This window comes from Nicotiana tomentosiformis, chromosome 11 (assembly GCF_000390325.3).
Source record: "Nicotiana tomentosiformis chromosome 11, ASM39032v3, whole genome shotgun sequence".
In the NCBI taxonomy this organism is placed as follows: domain Eukaryota; kingdom Viridiplantae; phylum Streptophyta; class Magnoliopsida; order Solanales; family Solanaceae; genus Nicotiana; species Nicotiana tomentosiformis.
Genome location: NC_090822.1, coordinates 47,840,220 through 47,855,403, shown reverse-complemented (window position 1 = coordinate 47,855,403; position 15,184 = coordinate 47,840,220).

The following is a 15,184-nucleotide window of genomic DNA, read 5'->3' as shown; positions in this document are numbered from 1 at the left end:
AAGCGGACTATTCAGATGTTTGAGGATATTTTTCGTGCTTGTCTTCTTGAATTCAAGGGTAGCTGGGATGATTATTTGCTACTCATAGAATTTGCCTGCAACAACAGTTATCATGCTAGCATTCATATGGAACCGTTCGAGGCTATGTATGGTAGGAGATATAGATCTCCCATTGGGTTGTTCGAAATTGGGGAAGCAGAGTTGATAGGACAAGACCTCGTGCATCAGGCGATGGAGAAGGTTAAGATTAATTAAGGAACGGTTGAAAACTTCTCAGAGTCGTCAGAAGTCCTATTCGGACATGCCTTGTAGGGATTTGGAGTTCAAAGAGGAGGATTGAGTATTCTTGAAGGTTTCCCCCATGAGGGTGATAATGCGGCTTAGGAAGAAAGGGAAATTGAGCCCCAAGTATATCAAGCCGTATTGAATCATTTAGAGGGTTGGTCAGGTGGCTTACAGGCTTGAGCTACCTCCAGAGATGTCTTTAGTGCACCCGGTGTTTCATGTATCCATGTTGAAGAAGGTGGTTGGAGACCCGACACCCATTGTTCCGGTTGAGACTGTTGAGGTTAATGAAGAATTGACTTATGAAGGGCTTCCAGTCGCCCTTCTTGATAGGCAAGTCAAAAAGTTGAGAAATAAAGAGATTGCCTTCGTGAAAGTGTTATGGCGAATTCAACAGGTTGAAGAGGCCACCTAGGAGACCGAGGAATAGATGAAGAAGAAGTACCCTCATTTGTTTGAATAGCTACATAGTTGTGTTCTATGAAAATGCTAAGAGCTTACTTTCTATGAATTATGTTACACTTGTACAATTTATGTTAAGGATGCTCCTTTGTGGTAATATAATTTCTATGAGATCACTATTGGTGTTGTTTTCATGCTACGTTACGTCGTCATGTTATGTATATGTTGTTAGGATTGATTTCTTGCATTCTCTAACAGGTGGATAGGCCCAGTTATAGGAGAAACTCTACCGAAATTTCTGAAAATTTTGGGAGTTAGTTAAATTATGATTTGTCGATCTGTGAAGTACGAGTTGAGTCACATTAGATGCTGATGGTGGATTTTGACCCTCATTTGGGGACAAATGATCCTAAGTCGGGGAGGATAAAAGGCCCCATAAAATTTTACTTAGAACCCGGGGTTTCGTGGTGCCGAGGTAGGCTAATGTGTTTGACGATTATTGAAATTCTACGAGGTGGACGTTTGGGTTGTACTATGCGTTGGGGGTTGAAAGAATAATTTTTATAGAACATGGCATTTTTGCGGTCAACAGCAGATCGGCCGCAGAATTTAACATAACCTAAGCCAAATTTTGAAGAACAATTTGCGGTCAATTATGGGTCCGCATAATCATTTCCCGGGCCACACATCCGTCGCAGAATCAACATGAAGATTTTCGGAGGGACATTTTACGGCGCGTTATGCAACCGCATAACTGTTCTACGGGCTACATAACGGTAGCAGACTTGACTAGGCCTTCCCAATTTTAGGACCATTTTTGTAGTCCCCTTTTGCGGACCACATATTCGCTTTGCGGTCCAGACTGCAATCGCAGACCCCGTTTCCTAGGCTTAAGTTTGGGAAAATGTTACCCGACCCCATTTTTATACAACGACCTTGGGGGTAGCAGGTTCTAATTGATAATTTAGAGAGAGGGGAGTGCTATATAGAGAGAGAGGAGGAATCCCTAAGCATTTTGTTCATCAATCCTTGCTCAAGGAAAACTTGCATAAGTTATCTAAAGATGTCTACTAAAGATGCCTTGCTCAAGGAGAATTCACAAGGAAAATTTGCAAAATTGTTTACTAAAGATGTAAGGTTCTAGCCCTAGCTTTCCATTTCGAATATGGGATAGAAGATGAGCAATGTAGAGTGTGATATTTGGGAATGGGAGTTGTTCTTGTGCATGCATGTACCAATAAGGATGGTAGGGAGGTCATCTAACTAATATGGGTAAGCTCTTGGTGTTGGATTGGTTGTAGTGTGAAGGAGACCATGTAGAAGAACCTTGTAGTTAAATTGCACACATAGTGTTTGCTAAGATACTTAAATGAGTTGAACCCATGAACTTCTTCTTAATTATGGTTCAATTTTGTCGTCTCTCTAATAGATTGAAGTCGCTAGGATTTTCGAAAACATTGTAGTAATTTAAGGAAAGCTCGAAGCGAGGTATATTGGCTAAACTTCTCACGTAGAATCGAATTCCATGATGTTCCCGTAAGTTGCAATTATGATTGGCTCAAGTTCCTCTTTCTCATATTTCGAGTCCTTCCTAGCAAATTTTATTATTTTAAATAAGTTTTGTGTTGAAAGATTTATATACTCAAAATGTGTGAAGGAAACTCAATGTGCTTAAAGACTTATAATGCTCATATACATATTTAAAGTCTTGATTTCAAATGCTCTTATTGTTGATAACCTATTATGATGCTTGAAAGTTAAGGAAGTGGATATGAAATATAAAATGTGGCCATCGTGCCAAGTATGAGAATGTCACTTGTGGCAAATAGTGCCAATAAAATGAAGAGGACGTGTGTTAGACTATGAATTGAACTGTAAATCTTTTGTATAATAAATGTTTTGGGAGTATTGTTTAGTCACAGAGGAAGGGTAGGTTGAAGCGACCTAACCCCGAAACTACACGTGCCGGTGTAGGAGTGGTTGAGGGATAAAATCCCCGTATTGATGTGATGAGATTGTTCCCCTTACATGGGATGAGATTGATGTGTTGCAATAATTCCTCTTAATTGGGATGCGTTGATTGCTAGAAAGGTGATGTCGACCTACACGACATTGCGGTGAGACAGCTTAGCCGATACGACTGAGATCGGACACCATGTCGTGCACATGGTGGTGTTATGATTGGATGTCTTTGGGTGAGACAGCTTAGCCGGTCGGGCCGTGATCGGACTCCGTGCTAAAAACACAGTGGTATATCGGTACTAAAGATCCCCCAACCTAAAATATTGAAATTTTCTTGAAAATATATCTTGCTCCTAAATTGATGCTTTTTGTTTGAGGCTTTCATTGATCCTATGTTGCTTCTCCTTGTATTGTTACTCGATTATTTGAGAGGGTGTTTGGTATTACATGCTAGTACTATTCCAAATTGACTAACGTCCCTTTTGTCGGGGGCGCTGCATCTTTTAATGGATGCAGGTGTTTCCACAACAGGCGGCATCGATCAACGATAGCGATACACCCTATTCCCAGCTGACTTGGTGAGCACCACTTCATTTCATGGTCTTGTATCTTTTGTTACTTATGTATAATGTTTTTAGGTATAGCCGGGGACTTGTTTCCGGCACTATCATAGTACTCTTTTGTATCCGTTAGAGGCTCCATAGACACAATGTGGGTTGTATATTGGTGTTAGAAAAGTCAAACTAGAAATATTGTATTTGTATCACAGGTTCCACTTCAAACTATGAATGTGTAAGGTATTTTGGGAATTATAAATGAAGTAACTAATGTAATTGAAATGGTGTTGTTCACGTGATCTTCTCATTGTCTACTTAATGGAATACTCCTTCACTTTATTCATGGGTAAGTTCGAGTATAAGGCATTAAATAGGCTTACTTACCGATGTCGGGGTGTGACAATCGAGTAATTCTTTTCATGCCTTCTCAGTTGTCTTCAAATGTAAGCAATTACATTTCCTGGTCATTCTACCACATGTTTCATGAATACTTGGATTATCTTACCGCCCACACATGTTGGCATTTCATGTAACTCATATGATATGGAATAGTACTTTTGATTTTACTTCATGTTCATCAGTCACGATAGGTGCCACTTTCTTATAGAGTGCATACAATGTTGTAGTGAGACTGTTGTTACAAAATCATTTCTTCTTTAGGTCATTATGCTTAGGTTGAAGCCTGCTTCCTTATTTCCTCAGCTAGTCTTTCGTTGTAGCACTTAGGGTAGACCCTCTGACACTTGTAAAGCTGCGAGCTTATATTTTTGATGGAATTTTTGATGTTCTTACTCGCATATATTTATCCTTTAGTTACTTACCTCTGTGCCATTGTACTCGTAGGGTTACTTCGGAACTAACATTTTGATTGTCTTCCCAGTGGAGCTATTTTTTATTTTCGTAACACATATACGGTACCTTTAACTACCCCAACTCCTATCTTAATGTTTCTCAAGGATTACGATGTCATCATATCTGCAAGACTGAATTCCCTATGTTGGGTGTCACTACGTTAATCTTGCACGATCTATTGATTTATCTGTATCCCCTTGTCCAACCATAACTAGACTTTTCCTGCGTCAACTACTAACTACTCGTTGGTCTATTCTCAAATTTGTATTTCACATAATCTCTCTTGGGTTATTTCCTTTGTCTTAACTTACCTCTTGCACTGGCTCCTTATGTATCAAGGTTCATTCGCACTTATTTATCAATAACGTCCTGGAGCGGGTACCCTTACTGCCTCTCCCCAGCGTCGTGCTTGCATAATGTTCTGGAGTCGTAACATATTTGTAGGATTTGAATAAGTGCAATATCATCCCTTTCGCATTTTTATCGCATTCTTCCTTTACCATTCCATAGTTACATGAACCACTTAACTCCGACTTAATACCAGATCACACCATCTTGCCCCCTATAGGGGAGTACTAACATTTAATGCTTTGAGGTTTTACATGCAGATGTTTTACCTCTTCATCTTTGGCGTCTTTCCATATTTTCAATGACCCTTATTTGGCTTGCAGTAACCCTTCTGTACCAGGGATAACTGAATTTCATACTCACGAGAGTGACACCTAGTGTAACTGGCACACTTAGTCCCTTGAGCTTAACTTTGCTCACAACGCGTGCTAAAGAAAGGCGTCTTCCTGAATGACCTTTAAAGGTTATTCTTCTATCGTCCATTCTATTATTGCCAGAATGTGATCTCTAAAATTCCCATGATGTCGACTGTTAGGAAATCCTCTGGTCCCTAATTTATGTTCAGTATATCTTGTTCAATAACCCATACTGATTTCTGTTACTTCGGGGGTCTAATTTAGACTTCTGGTAATCATGTTTGAGTCACCAACTCATTTCTCAAAATGAGGGTATGACTTTATGGCTTATACAGTTTTATTGTCTCAAGGACTGTCACCTCTTGTCTTTTCCATCACTTGACTATATACTCTGTCATCCTGTCATATTTTGATTTACCGTTATCACCCATTTATCATATCTTTCTCATAATGCTTCATTTACTCTATTCTTATTCTCCAACTAATATTTCTGTCTACTACTTTATTTTTAAAACTTCAACAAAACATTCTTTAACTTTTAGCTCCCCTTGCTCAACCTCACTGGCCCTTCGGGTCGCCTAACACTCTTTTTTTACTAAGGGCGGGAGTCATACTAAGGTAAATATTTATCCCTTCTAGGATTCCACTTCCTATCTTCTGAAATTTCTGAACATTCTAGTATTCATATATGTCTGTACTATTCTAGAGTGCACAAATTGGGTGTCTCATAAGGAGAAATTTTTACCACGTTTGCAATATCTTACGAAAATGTCAACTAACACTATTAATCCATCTACCATTTTGGGTTACTCTAACCCCAGCTGGATTTCGGTATCTTATCCTCCTCTTAAACTATATCTGTTAGCTCCCATATGGCATAACTGAGATAGGTGTGGCCAATTGTACACACCTCTATTACTGTTCAAGGTAACTCAAAATGCTTATATTTCTTTGTTGAATTGTAAATACTGATAATATTTACTAACTAGGTACCTCGTACCCTCATTCTCCTTGCTTCTGTTACCTGTCAAAACTTATACTTTTACCTTCTGATACTCCCATGTCCTGCTATTCACGTGGTTTGTTAGATATTCCCGTCTTAGGGCTTAAGTAGGAAAATTGCACATCTGGTATGCACGATCTGATGGGGCCTCAAACTGGGCCACGTTGTCAAGAACTCTCTCTACTAGTGCCTTGGCAAACATAATTCCTGGCTCAAACTCATATGAACCCGCTCTATAACATGATTTGGATTTAAAAGAGGGCTAACAAACTCCTAAATGCCTTGTAGCTTCCTGTTTATATAATGTTTTGCACAACACATCTATAAACAAGGCTCTACTACACACAACTTGTAGACTCTCTATGATCTCTGATACCATATTTGTCATGCCTCAAACATAGGGAGGCGTGGCCGGTACCCGGTGCCATACACGACCTGAGCGTACCACTCTGTAACTGTGAACTCTGGACATGTAACTCTTGACTTAGGCCGACGAGGCCTACCTGCAAACTGACAATACCAATTAAGGTCGATGATGCCATATTCTAAATCATCTGAAAATGACGTCTCTCTCATTTGAGGGCTAAACATACCCAAAATCTCATATACATAGCTGTGCAGGCTGATGAGGCCGCCATTTATGTCTGCAACCAGCAATACCAGACTGAACATATACACAGGGGTGGCAAGGCCACAATAGTGATATGCAAAATACACCTGACTCGTCTAAAAGCCTCAAGAGATAACTTAACCGTAAAATGGTCGGGACAGGGCCTCGGCCTACCGATCAAACTTGTAAATATAAAATGGATAGAAAGGTCTAGATCTAGTAATTTAGAGGAAGTTGATCTTACCAACCAAGTGGATGTTTGACTCTGTCTACTAGGAAGGTCTATCCAACTGTCTATCCGGACCTTCAGGCATGAAATGTAGCGTCCCCAGCAAAAGGGACGTCAGTATGAAATAATGTACTGTTTATCCGGACCTTCAGGCACGAAATGTAGCATCCCCAACAAATGGGACGTCAGTATGAAATAATGTACAGAGTATGTAAGGAAATAGAATGACTGAAAGCTAAAGCTGAACTGATAACATAATAACTGAAAGTAAATGGGAGTCAAAGATAATCTGAAGATATGCTTACATGTTGATACCGACTCAACACTCTCAATATAGTAAGTAATATAAAAGTCCAGCCCTATAAGGCGAGGTACGTGTAACTGCTCTGCCATAGTAGGGTCGCTCATAGGCTCGACCATACTAGGCTCTGTATCTCAGCCATTCTAGGCTCTCTCATAGGCGCTCGGCCATAGTAGGCTTGGCACATAACTTACCATCTGATCAAAGGTTTCCCAGTAGGGGCCTGCCCACCGATTATAGCTCGATCGTGGGGAAAATACTATAATACTGCCCAAAAGGGGCCTCCCTACCAATTATAGCTTGATGGTGGTGAAAATACTGTAATACTCTATATATATATATATATATATATATATATATATATATATATATATATATATATATATATATATATAGGGCCTCCCCAACAATTATAGCTCGATGGTGGTGAAAATACTGTAATACTATATATATATATATATATATATATATATATAGACCCCCTGCTCTCTTGACTGGAAGAGGACAATACTTAACTGAATATAAAGTCCCAATAAGGGAGAATACGATAACTTATAAGACTAAGATAATGTACATAAATTCAGGAATACAAACTTCTCTTTATGTTTCGTTATCAAACACATGTATTTACGGGATCATGCAAAAATAAAGTAAAGGTTTGGCTTTACATACCTTATCACAACCTGTCCAGTAACCACGTTGAACCCGTCTCATCGCACCTTAATATTCAACAATAATAATAATACTATCATTAAGTTAAGAAAGGTACGACTATCGCACAACGAATGATATGATTATTTTGTAATAAAATGGGCAGCATCTCCCTTATAACCTTTATTTCCTCCCAATTCGACGTAACACCGTTGCGGCCAAATGCACACACAAGTATGCGTGGTCGTCAAGTAAAAAAGTGATAAGATTGTGTGTCAAATCCATGAGGGCTTATTATCAACTATTAACTAGATTAGACTATCCTAATTATCTAAACAATGATTAAACCCAAAAGCACTGATGTTGGAGTAATTAAACTAAAAATAAAATAAATAATGAACTCTGAACAAAGAAATAGCAGATTTTAAAGTTATCAATACAATGAAAACGATCTAGGGTTAAGGGCTATCTTACATTCTTATTGTATTCTTCAATTGAATTGACTAACAAGATTCATCTAATTCATTGGTTGACATGGTTAATATTGCTCATAAGAATCTGTCGAGTTCTTACTCGCCTATTCAAGCTAACCTAACGCCTATATTTTTATAGAATTAAGACTAAAAAGAACTCCTTTATAATTCTTGTACATCAACCAAGCAAGGCAATTAGGTATATGTCTATCATAACTGTGAATCCGTTCCCCGATGCACGGGTTCAAGAAGTTGCTCTACTTAATCCTATGTGCAATATAGAATTCCCACTTTCGAGTTCAATTCTAGATTCGTAGATAGTATTCAATTGGTGATAAAGCAATTAAATAATTAAGCGCAAGATTGAATAAATAAACCAGTATGATAAATCAAGAAAGAAAAATCAAAATCCGAATAACAATAGTCATGAAAGAACCACAACCCTAGAATGTGAAGTTTAGCTCCACATAGACATGGTAGCCAAACAACAAATCATACAAAGAAACATAAAATTACTAATTTCGGCCTCCGCGGTGGCTCTGTGCTTGTGTTTTCTCCTAGAAACGGCCTCCCCCCCCCCTCCAAAATAGGTTTCTGATCCCTTTTTTACTAGTTGGGGGTGTGTAGGGCCGAAATAACCAAGTCCCGAGCGGAATAGGACAAGTCTCCATCACCAGCACCTAGGGTAGCATGGGGCGCTGGAAATTCTGCACTTCTGGAAACTGGGCCACAGGTAGCGCCCCACGCGACCTGCGGTGCTACTTTATGCCAATTCTCCAATTTGTTCCCTTTTGCTTTAAATCGTGCGCCTTTATCCCACATTGCCTCCGAATGATTCCTACACATAAAAATACCATGAATTAGCACAAATTATTACATTACACATCCGAAATCTCTGAAACATGAGTAAAATTCAAGGCAATATGCATATAATTATACATAGTTTAAGCCGAATATCAACACCCCACACTTAAATGTTGCTCGTCCTCGAGTCAACCAACAAATTACTCTATCTTTGAGCACTGTACACCAATGACCATGGTTGATAGCAACAATTAAACTCTAGAATATGCAATCACATACACTTCCCTTTGCTTATGACATTTTTCAAAAATATTCAAACAAAAACAACATGCTCACAACAATCCTAGCCTCACAAACTGACTCAATATCCCAAGCACTCATGTCTTGAACACCCAACATCCTAGAGAAGTCTAATAATGTTACCTATCCCACATGAAACCATGTGCCCTCACAACAAAAGCAAAGAGAGTAAGTTGAATCCACACATCCGAATCTCATGACAAAATATAGTTTAAGGAATCACTTGTATATAAAAGAAATCTTTCAATCTCACAATTAAGTCACATGCATGAAATTGGTACCATAGGTTTGCCCTTATTGTAAATGTCAACTAATGTAAATTAGGACTTTTTCATGGTTGTAATGTGGGCTAAGGGATGGGTATGATATATTTAGGAATAGTGATTCACCCTCCTATGCACTTTAACACATCATATAATTAAATTTAAACGCATATTCTTCAATCCAACTTCAACTTCACACAAAATATCATCCCCAACAATATTCTCTTTTTCTTTAAGCACTATCGTCATTTACACTCAACTAGAAAAAGCAAGATATTTATTCATCTACATTGTTTTTCTATTTTGCACTTTATACTAGTTGTGTATTCTTCTACAAAACAAATGCACCTTTCTTCCTTTCATTGGTTCCACTCAAAAAGCCACCCCACACTCGGTCCATTCTTACTTTTTTTAGAGCTCATTTTACTGTTAAAGTGCTTTAAGAGGTAAAAGGATAAAAACAATGCCAATTATGAACAAAAAAGGTATAGGGTTGTAATGTGGGTGCCAAATAAAGGTCTATTGGCTCAAAAGGGTTAACTAGGGATAAATTTTATTCATGGTAAGCAATAAGCTCAAAAAGATCAAAGAAAGCCTAAAATCAATTTTCAAACCGAGCATCACCTAAAATTTCGCTTCAACTCACATACCGGGCAAGTTGTAGATACAAGTACAATACATGGACTACACAAAAATCTCACGACACATGGCACATTACTCACTAAGGATGATCTCATTCTGGCTCTCAAATTAATGCAAGTATTCATGAAGCCACGAGATATTAAGCACAAAGCACAAAGAGAACACAAGTCAAGTAAATGAAACATAAGCGTCACAAGACATGCAATCGAAATAAACTAGGCAACATGAATGACTTCTACACATGCCAAAGCCTAAATATGCTACTATCAAACAAGTCAAAGGTGCCTAGGTTCATCTTTCTTCCATTTATTCCCTAAAGTCTAACCTACTCTAAAAATAAAAAACCTACTACCCGAATCAAGCTACATCCCAAGGAAAAGAACCGAGGTACAAAGAAAAACCACGGGGGATTATTACTACCAAAAGAAAAATAAAAGACATATTTTTTTGTGTTATTGTTTAGACATTATTCTCTCAAGAAACTGTCTAGGAGATCCATCGTCAGGAAAAGTCCGAAATTTTCAATTTTTTCTTATTTTCCATATTTAAAAAAAATTAAGTTACTAAAACTACTACTAAAATACTACACTACTACAAAACCAAAAATAAGAAGTTAAACTCAAAATAAGAAGTTACCGTTTTTTTACTACTAACATACTACTACTAATTATCTAGAGGAATTTTTCCACCCTACACTTAAACGAGTGAAGGCACCCCAATGCAGTGTCCCCAATCCATAAATAAAGCAAAAGAAAATAACCGGGGTGGACAAGAAACTCCCTGGAAGGCCAAAGGCTGAAGCAATAGCGCCTCATAGAGTACTCAGACTTCTCCCAGACATTATCCTTTGTGCGGGTACCCCACACTTAGTTCCAACCATCTGGCCCACTTTTGAACACTTCCTATGGCTTTGCTCCCTATGCTCAAAATCTTACAAAATAAAATAACACTACAAAAATAATACAATAAAAAAAATAACAAAACTTAAAGAAAGAAGTAAAGTTGGGTTTCCTCCCAACAAGCGCCTAATTTAACGTCGCGACACGACGTGAACCACTTTTTTACTCCACCTCGAACTTATTAATTGAGCCCATAATTTGGCTTCAAGCTTTCTGTTATGCTCCCGGGGTGGTGAGAATTTTAGTTGGGCCAAGCAACTAATATCGCATTCTACACTTGTTGGCCTTCGGATGATGTATGTAATTTTGTCTCTCTGGCACAACAAATTCAAGAATGTAAGCACCTCATTCCTCATCAATTGGCTCCTCCAAAGTCTCAGATGACTCCATTTCCATGTCATCATCCAAACACAATGTTGAAAAATATATGGAATGAGGACCAATACGCCCTAACTCTAGAATTGTATTACTCTTTACATCCTAATATTTACATGCACAAGAGTCTTCAAATATAACATTATCTGCTTCCCCACATGGCTCTAGTATACTTTTCTCAACAGGGGCATTATCTACAAAAATATGCTCGAATGATTGGCTCTCCACTTTTAGCTCCTCAATTTGGCGTATAATCTCCTTTTCAGCTTTACACAACTCATTACTATTTTGTTGGGCGTTAGACAAATCAACCTTTGCATTCAATTAAGCCTCTACGTCGTGAATAATAGTGCCAAATTTATCGATCTCTTGTCCCAGTTCAGCTCTTCCCTCTATAAAGTATCTCATCTCGTTTGTAGTTTTCTCACGTTGAACCTCATACATTTCTAATCTTTCAGCTTGTTCCACCAGCCAAGTTTGGCTCAAAATCTCCTGTTTTTCAAACTTTTCCTCTTGCTGGTACTCATTCTCTTCATTTAATTCTTCTAGATTAGCCTTCATTCTTGTGATTTCTGCCCTCATTCTTTTCATATCTTTTTTGAGTTCATCTTGTTGCTCTGCTACTTTCCTCAAAATATCCCTAATATATGCATCATGTTCCATATCCTGCACTTCATTGCCCCTATCAAACTCAAAAATACAGTTAGAAAGATCTTAATAAGGGCCAAGAGAAGGATGAAAAGAATTAGGACAACCATCCCAATGGCCATCGTGACAGCCAAACATATTACAAATATTCCACTCAAAGGATTGAGATTATGCATAGAACTCGATCCCGAGAACATTTTGAAAAGTTTTCCACTAGTGAGGTCCTCCACAAAATGGACTAGGATCATCAAAATAAGAATAACCATCATTCGAATAATTTTCATTCCAAGATGCCATGTTAAAATAAATAAAATTGAGCAGTAACAGGCGATAAGATCACAAAAATGACGAGTTCTCTGTTGTCCGGTGGTGGAAAGACACCGGACAAGAACCAAAAGAAGCACCTCCAAAAGGCAAACAATCCCCAATAAACAACTCCACCGAATTCCTCCCCAGCTGCTACAATCCCTCCAAAATGTGACACGGTTACTATAGCATCTAGGTGACTTGGTTCCACTAACAATTACCAGAACAATTCTGGGTCAAGTCTTGCAATTAAAAACAATGAAGATTATACTCAAGCTCAAGAGATACAAATTAACCAACAATAAATTCATTTCCCCACCAAAAATAGTAATTCTGATATTCTACAACTATCCACCGAGCTCTAGATGGTCGGAGATGGTTTTCCAATCGTTCAAATTGCTAGAAACCAATTCCAATCAATTCATGTCGATGAGAAGATATCCAAAAGTACTCCTGTTTCTAACTTCTCAGAGACAAGCATCACAACTTTAAAGAAAACAATTTCAGCAGATTTGACTGCAACAACTGTTCGATGAAATGCTACAACCAATTCCACTGGGCCAATTGCTGGACAATCAAATGATCAACCATCCTAACGTACTAAGGAACTCAGTCGTCAAGTTACAATGCAAGAATTAGTTCAAAAAAATGATGATCATGTTTTGCACTGTCCACATTCAACACAGTTATTCGACCTCGTTGATGCAGATGCTGAAATTGCACAACAACACATTGTAACAGCTCCGGTAAATGAGGAAAATGCACTCCCGTCAAACACTACTTAACCTCAACATAAAAACACCCCAGATAGCAGCCTTGCTGCTCCTACTCAACAGATGAGTATCCATACAAATCAAGACTCTCAACCGGCTCAAATAAAATCACAACCCACTTCTACACCACCTGCATACATATACCCAAATATCTCGACCAATTTTGACAAACCAAAGCGCCAACTGACACTCAAACCAACTGCAAATCCTAGCCAAAATATCCAGAATTAGATCATCATAACATATGCTACAACCAACCCTCAAGCACTTAACTCTGCATATTATCCTAGAGATACCAATGTCCCACCAAAAAAAACTATCTAATTACCCTAATCCACCAGCTCCTACTATCACAATCCCTACCAACCAAGCTAAGAGCCAGGCAGGCTATAGAGATAGCCCCAATAGAGTTTACACCTCCCAAAATAACTACCAAATAGATCCAACCAGCTGTTATCTTCACCAGGGAAGGCTACATGGTCACCCTTGCCAACAAATGCTAATACACTATTGTGGGCAAATTTCTCAATACAATGCCGAAAATGGAACATATAAGGAGAAGCTTCATAGCTTAAAGTAAACTCATAGGAGGAGTTAAAATAGTCCATTTCAATACTAGGACAGTGTACATTGACCTAGACAGTTAGTACGGTCACACCACTGCCTGGACAAAACAACATTCATGTACATTCAGGGTCAAAGAATGGACATGCAAGCTTGGACTCCCAACTTCAATCCTAATGAGGATAATCCTATTGTACCTATTTTGATAGTTATCCTCGAACTTCCATGGCATTTCTACTATAGAGAGATACTGTCAGTTTTGTTATCATCTATTTGTAAGGTGTTACACCTTGACCTAGCCTCCGTGCAAAAAAATAATGGGGAGTGTGGAGAAAGTAAAGATGCATGTTGATTTAACTCAAGATAGGCCCCACCATGTTTGGCTTGGTTTTGATGATGAACAAGATGTGAATGGGGATGGGCAATAGTTAGAAGTTGTGTATGAAGATCTTCCTACCTAATGCGTATACTGCAAGCACCTAGGACATGAAGAATACTACTGTATTAACAAGAAAAAAGATGAGGAATAAAAAAGGAAATCGGTAGAAGCAACATCAAACAAGAAGGAGAACCAAATTACAAACAGGATAGCAAATGCGGATGGAATAAAACATCAACAGAACCAGTTCTCACAAGAACAACACAAGGACCAGAATTCCAAGCAAAATATGGGGGTGCAAGACCAATGTGAGAAACAATTAAGGGGATTAAATCACAAGTCACCAGCACAACAAACAACTAGGGATAACAATTCAAGGATCAATGACATACTCAAAAGAAGAAGAATTTCAGGGGTGTTTACTAAAGAAGCAGGAAACAGAAGCTCAAGCATTGTACTGAACACGAAGATGATAGACAACTCACTGAGACAGACCAGACCTCAGATATAAATCCTAATCCACAAACTGCTCCTCCAAATGTTGTGGATACTATGCAACTTTCCATTCCCAAACCAACTACACCTGATGCTGAAGTAATTAGAGAAAAGGGGGATGGTCAAGACATAACTAAATTTTCCCTTACTACGAATCCAAAGGGTATGGGTTGTCCTACAGCATTTCATGAGTGTGGTGATGCACATAGTCATCTTAGGATAGACCAGGTATCCAAAGTTGATTCCACTCAAAAATGCATGTAGACAGAACCAACTGCGGAATTTGAAACATGTGTGGCAACTGTCTCTAATAGCAAACAAAAGGACAAGACTACACCTCAACAACAGATGCAACAAGAACTGAAATCAAATCAGAATCAGCATATCCAACAGAACAGGAATACTACATATCCAACTGGTGATACTATATTTAAGGGTGCAACAATAAATGCGAGGACAATGGACTAAGTTAAATAGAGATTTGGAACTCACAAGGAAACTATTAATGTTACCCTGAATCATTCTTGCCAGGAGATACCTTCTCAAACATTTTTGGAATCACCAATCAATTTGCGCAACAGCTACTAGTGCTGACAAACAAATATGCAGTAACGAAGTATAGGATTCGGAGTTCAATTCTGACATAAACACAAGTGTAAGAGTTATAGTTCAAAGGTGCAACATAAATACACACCCAACACAAAAAA